The sequence below is a fragment of the Ammospiza caudacuta genome, chromosome 18, assembly GCF_027887145.1.
Source record: "Ammospiza caudacuta isolate bAmmCau1 chromosome 18, bAmmCau1.pri, whole genome shotgun sequence".
Classification (NCBI taxonomy): Eukaryota; Metazoa; Chordata; class Aves; order Passeriformes; family Passerellidae; genus Ammospiza; species Ammospiza caudacuta.
Window position 1 is genome coordinate 15,944,847 of NC_080610.1, and position 6,413 is coordinate 15,951,259.

The following is a 6,413-nucleotide window of genomic DNA, read 5'->3' on the forward strand; positions in this document are numbered from 1 at the left end:
AGCAGTAGAAAATTTCAGGCTCCCAGGGAATAAATAGTTTTCTTTCAATCATTATAGTTTTGGGGTTTTTTTTACTCCCAGGTAGCCTGAAAGTTACTACTGCTGCTTTTTGATTCTAAAGCTAGGAAGGAAAACCAAGATTACAAATACAAGAAAAAGAAAGGGAAAGGGAAGGGGAAAAAAAGGAAAGGAAAGAAAGCAGGAGAGCAGAAGGGAAGGGAAGGGAAAGGGGTGAAAAACAGCGTTAAAAAAAGAAAAAGAGTTGGAGGGGAAAAGAGAGGGCATTCGGGAGGAGCGGTCCTGCCTCAGGTCCTTCCCCGCCCTGGGGCGAAGGACCCGTTTGATGCCCGGGAGGGACTGCAGCTCCCGGTGGCGGGGGACGGAGCCGTGGCTGTCAGCCCGAGACTCCAACTCCCGGCAGGCCCTGCTGCCGGCGCGGCGTGTGACGCAACGGCTATCGCGGCACATGAGTGGCTACCAGCCCGAGACTCCAACTCCCGGCAGGCCCTGCTGCCGGCGCGACGTGTGCCGCAACGGCCGACGCTGCCCGGCATTGTTCTCTAAATCGGCAGTAAATACAGCTGAGTAAAATTAGCTTGGTTTTCTTCCTTCTTTTTTAACTGAATTGTTTTTATTAAAAATACTATTTGAATATGTAGAAAAAGTGGGGATGTCCTGTACTATATCCTAGCTTTTCTTGTTTATAGGGTGCTCAGAAAACATGCGTCCCTTAGAGTCCCTCAGAAAGGTTCTCAGTGCGATCTCTACCAAGGTATGTATTTACTAATAAGTGATCCCTTTAGATATTTGCCTGTGTACCTTTTCCTGTAATTCAGAGCTTGCGTTCTGTGGGTTTTATGATAAACCTGTAAAATATGTAAGAATGCTTTTGCAAGTCTGAATCGTTGAAGGCAGCAGTAAGTGGATTTAGAGCCTGTTCTTGACCAGACAACGGGAAAAAGTGTGACTTTGATGCTGAACTTGTTTTTTTCATTTTTCATTTGACTTGTCTGGAATGATTTAGGAATAGAGAGAGCTAGAAAAAGAGAGAAATAGAATTGATTATGGAGCACTCCTCAAATGCTCACCACGATTCAGTGTAGAGCCGAAGTGAAGGGTGATGGAACAGAGCTCTGTGCTTTAGAAGGAAATAAATTTAAACCTGACCTCCGCACAGAGTCTCACTAACTTCTTTTGTTTTAAAATACAAAATATTATTAGGAAGTGTTGGAAGTTAGTGTTTTGGGAAAGAAACGGCAGTTCCACAGAACATTCCATTTAACAGAGGCTCTGGGAACGATTCATGTTGTAACTGCTGTCACTGCAATCAGTTGGTGGTTCAGCCTTGAAATGTGCACTTGCCCTTCTATAAAGCACTGTTTTGTTTGCCTTTCAGTGCTATGAGTCTTGATAAATTGGAGAAGAGCCCAAGAGAAATTTTTCATCCCTTGATATAAAAGGTAGGAAGTGACTTTTTTTGGTTTGGTTCTTTTTCTTTATTATTTCCTGGAAATAAAAGTAATTAAGTATAGGTACTACTGGTTTGTTTCTTCCAGTAGCAGATGATAACAATAGCAGTAGTAATAGTAAAAATAATAATAGAAATAATAATAATAGCAATGTAATACTACTTAAACTGTCTTTATCCATTGAACTGGCCATTTCAAATCAAAACTTCTAAACACAAATCAAACCATCATCCTCGTAGAATCTTTCACAGCAGTGGGCTATAGATCCTGGTTTTGTTGACAGGATTTATTGGTTCTGGAATAGCAAGAGGGAAGTACAAGCCTAACTACTTCTAGCTCACAGACCCATCCAGTGAATACTGCTTTGTGTTTTGGTGGGCTTGTGATGACTTTGAAATCAATTGCTCATTCCAGTAAAAAAAATTAATGTTTTTTTGAACCTGACAGCAGAAATAACTTTAGGCACCAACTTAATAATAACAGATCACCAATTTAAGTTCATAATTTTATGCTGTACTATCAAAGTTTAAAGGTAAATTTTTACTTATTAGGAGATGGTATAAAGTGTATGTTCCAATGTGTTGGATGTATGCAAAGGTACATACGTACCCGAAAGTCCTTAGAGGAAACAAATTTTTACGTCTGCTGTTTGATTGTTTATCATACAATATTTGGTTTTATTTCCCAGGGATCGGTGAATTTTAACTTTGGAGTCCTCTGTGCTAAGGATGCTCAGCCTACAGATGATGAAATGTTCAGTAATGGTGAGTTTTTCACCTTCTCTTTAATTGCTATGCTGATCTGAATAAGAAAAAAACAAAAGCAAGAGAAAAAAAAAAGGATGGTTTATTATTTTTTACGCTGTTATGTTTGTTTCCTCAGTATTTGCTGCAGCTCTGCGAGCCCAAGCTTTGGGTTCCTTCTGTCCCACTGGGAGTTGCCCAGTTTGGTTGCATCTGGTGAAATTCACCCTGAGACCTTACAGAGCTAGCTCAAACTACGTGAGAGCCATTTGCAGTTCTCTCCAGACACCTGGAGAATGGGTGATGTTTCTGAGGGTCTGGCAAGTATACTTGTATCAAAACTCAGTCTGTGAAATTTCTGGGGAAAACCCTTCTGTGTCCTGAAGGGTTCAAACTCTGGTGAGGATCCAGTTATCAGGTGCTCACCTGGATGGTTCCAGCTCTTAAAGTGAACACTTGTACTCTTACCCTGTAGTTTACATCTATTGTATTTTTGTTATTTTGCAAGATTTTACGGCTTTGCAAAATATTGTGCGTTTCACTCTTTGGAACCTCTCAGATGGTTCTTTGGTGCAGCACCACCTCATGGGACACTTGGCTGCCGTCCTGAAGGGGTTGGTCGCTAGAATTGTAAATCCTGGAGAGTTTGTAAGTCTTCTGTCCCCAGGGAGGTACCATGCTTTGTTTACTTTTGTTCTGTTTGTTAGGCGCTGCTTCTCATTGGAAGTATGAATTTCAAACTACCCTGTTCTTATTTTAACTGTTTTCCTGGTTCTCTCCCTACGGCAGGGAAAGACTCTCGTATCCTTGTCGTCGGGCTCGGTGCTGTCCAAGAAGATGCAGAGACTAAAAAAATCATAAGAAGCAAAATATGACTGCAGGGAAAACAAGCTGGAGAGAACAAAAGGTGATATTGTTATCCTTACCCTGTATTAGAAACATCCGCTGTGCTTTGATGCTGGCAGCTGCCAGGGGCTTGTTAGCTCTTTGTAGGCAGGTGTAGGTGTTCACTTGTAGGTTTTTTCTCTGGACAAGTCAATTCAAACTTTGCTAAGCTTATATTTGCAAATTACTCTCTAGCACAGTCCAGCATGACATTTTTGAATGTTGTAAAAATACCATGTTACTTGGAAATTGCTAATGATGAGAAGCTTTAGGGAAAAATAAGATGTCAGGGTTGGGAGATGTGAGAAGAATTTTGAGGGGATGTTAGACTGAAATAAAGCACACTTGAAGCTGGACTGGCACGCTGGCAGATCCCCTATTAAACAGTAGCGCTGAGATTAGCCTGGGGGTTGCCCGTTGTTTCTGTAGAAATAAATGTTTTCTGGTCTTCAGAGGTAAGCTGCTTTGAAAAGCTGGAAGGCACAGCATAGTGACAATCCGTGTGCTTCGCATTAAAAATAGATTTCAGAAGGGTCCTAGGCTTTTGTCTTTTCCTAGAAGTCGATGTAATCCTATTGAGGAGTTTTTAATTCTGTGCTGCCATGTCATCGATCAGGGCCCTGTCGTACTAATCATCATACAGATGCAAAACAAAAAATCAGACCCTGTCCCGACCACTTAGAGCCCAGAACACGATTTCCTCAGGCTGCCATTTGTGTGCCATCGGTACTCACCGTGGAAGCGAGCTGGGGATTGTTGCACCCGTTGGGAACAAACCGCTTCTCGTCACACAGAAATGGAATTGGGACGACGCCTCAGCCAGCCTCTCTCTCCTGAATCTGCAGCAGAGCAGTTCCAGTCCATGCGGGCAATCCAGTTCCTGACGATCTGAGCGCACGGAGCAGCGCTCAGCTGCTGTGGGGGGCTCAGGGAGGGCAGAGTGTGCATTGTCATCTTCCTGAACCTACAGACGCGAATCAAAGTGAGAAGCCACAGGGTGGAAATCAGTCGCATATATGCTAAATAAAACTTGCAGGTTTTTTTTAAGAATTGTTTTTGCTTGTTCTTTGTTGTGCTTCTGTGCTTAGAAAACCTCCCTTTACAATCAGTTCAATTCATCAATTGAACCTTTGTTTGCAGACTCTCACTGAGCAGAATTTGTTGCAGACTCAGTGCACGCTGTGCAGGCCTCCCGGGAGTGTGAGGAGCTCATGTGTGCTACTTTTTGCTTTAGGACGCTCTGAGGTATTTATTCCTTTTGGGATACATGATGAGAATTCCCAAGAGAGGTAGTTATAAGGTATGACATCGGGAAAAAGCCTGTGTGGTTGGAATGTTGTTGCTGTCAAAAGTTAATTTTTTCTTAGCCAGTAGTTAGCTTTTTGCTTTATTTTTGTGGTATCAATATGTTATTGTTTAAAAAATTCCTTCAAAATAACTTCAGTGGTCGCCCACCAGTACCTTGTTCAGATTTGCCTATTTGCTTGTAGCTGAAATGTTCACATCTTGTTTATCATTCTATTTAAGAAACTGCTGCCCAGCCAACTAATAACTGAATATCCATCTGTCTAGGACACGGGGAGAGGATTTAGGTAATGTCTTTATTTCCAGAAAAAAGTTCCAGTGTAGTTTCTAAATAGAGGAGAAGGGGGTGAAGACTCGGGGCTCTGATGCCGTTGGGGCACCCCAAGGTCCCCAGGAGAGGGGGCCCCACTGCGGTGCAGGAGCAGGTGTGTTCTCATGTAATATTGAACAAATTATAAATATAAATATGAAAATTATAAACATGAAAATATTTTTAAAATACTTAAATAAAGCGGGTTTTCTTTATTGGTCAATAGGCAGTGTTTTGATTGTAAAAATTATAAATGCAAATAATATAAAGGTAGAAATCTAAGTTTAGAAATATATAATAAATACATACAGATAAATATAAAAATTTAAAATATCAGAAAAAATTAGTTGTAGCAGTAGATATTATACATAATTTAAATAATGATTTAAATCTATTTTAAAATTTTATATATATAATATATCATTATTAATGTAATACATCCAAAGAAACGATAAATTAAAATATGAATGTATAATTATACAAAGTATAAATAAAAAATATTTCAGTATCCTTTAAAAGAAGGGTTTTTTTATTTATTTGGTTAGAGACGGGGTTTTTATTTGGAATAATGGAAGTATTATAGAAGTATAAAATTAAATATAGAAATATACAGTCAATATAGAAAGATATTTGTAAAAACACGAGCGAACGACGCCTCCTTCGGCCGAACCAAGGCGAGACCGCGGAACCTGACGGCCTCGAGCGAACCGAGGCCAGGCTTGCGAGGCTGCCTGAACGGAGCCGAGCTCAGCCGAACCGAGCCCGCTGCTCTCGTGCGCGCTAATTAGCGCGAGTGCGGTCACTGCCCAATGAGCTCCTGTGCCACGCCGCGCTCCCGATCGTGTCCGTGCGATGGCCGGGCCGCCCGCGGGACGCGGCAGCAGGAGAGCCCCGAGCCGGGCGAGTTTAACGTGAGGCGGCGCCGCTTGCCCGCCGTCAGGGAGCCGAGCCGAGGCGAGCTCAGCCGAACGCGGAGAGAGCGGCTCCGAGTTGGGCCGAAGTGAGCCGAGCCGCGCCGAGGGCAGAGAGCGGCTCCGAGTTCGGCCGAAGAGAGCCGAGGCGCGCCGAGCGCACTGATCGGCTCCGAGTTCGGCCGAGGCGAGCCGGGCCGCGCAGAGAGTGGCTCCGAGTTCGGCCGAAGCGAGCCGAGCCGCGCCGGGCGCAGAGAGCGGCTCCGAGTTCGGCCGAAGCGAGCCGAGCCGCGCCGGGCGCACTGATCGGCTCCGAGTTCGGCCGAAGCGAGCCGAGCCGCGCCGAGCGCAGAGAGCGGCTCCGAGTTCGGCCGAAGCGAGCCGAGCCGCGCCGAGCGCAGAGAGCGGCTCCGAGTTCGGCCTAAGCGAGCCGAGCCGCGCCGGGCGCAGAGATCGGCTCCGAGTTCGGCCGAAGAGAGCCGAGCCGCGCCGGGCGCACTGATCGGCTCCGAGTTCGGCCGAACTCGGAGCCGCGCCGGGCGCACAGAGCGGCTCCGAGTTCGGCCGAAGAGCGCCGAGGCGCGCCGAGCGCAGAGAGCGGCTCCGAGTTCGGCCGAAGCGAGCCGAGCCGCGCCGGGCGCAGAGAGCGGCTCCGAGTTCGGCCGAAGCGAGCCGAGGCGCGCCGAGCGCAGAGAGCGGCTCCGAGTTCGGCCGAAGCGAGCCGAGCCGTGCCGAAGGGTCGAGTCCAGCCGAATGCAGATGACAATGGCCGAGTTTAGCCGATTAGAGC

At 45.5% G+C, this 6,413-nt stretch overlaps 1 long non-coding RNA gene across 3 annotated transcripts; it reads left to right on the plus strand.

Moving 5' to 3' along the window:
* The first annotated feature begins 530 nt into the window (after positions 1-530).
* On the plus strand, positions 531-4,112 carry LOC131565778 (uncharacterized). 3 transcript variants are annotated; one of them, XR_009275473.1, is made up of 5 exons: positions 531-772; positions 1,397-1,460; positions 2,158-2,233; positions 2,352-3,119; positions 3,714-4,112. It is a non-coding gene; the product is annotated as an uncharacterized LOC131565778 (long non-coding RNA). The 3 variants fall into 3 exon arrangements; XR_009275472.1 differs by having other exon boundaries at positions 2,158-3,119; XR_009275474.1 differs by having other exon boundaries at positions 2,158-3,119; positions 3,803-4,112.
* Positions 4,113-6,413: the final 2,301 nt, after the last annotated feature.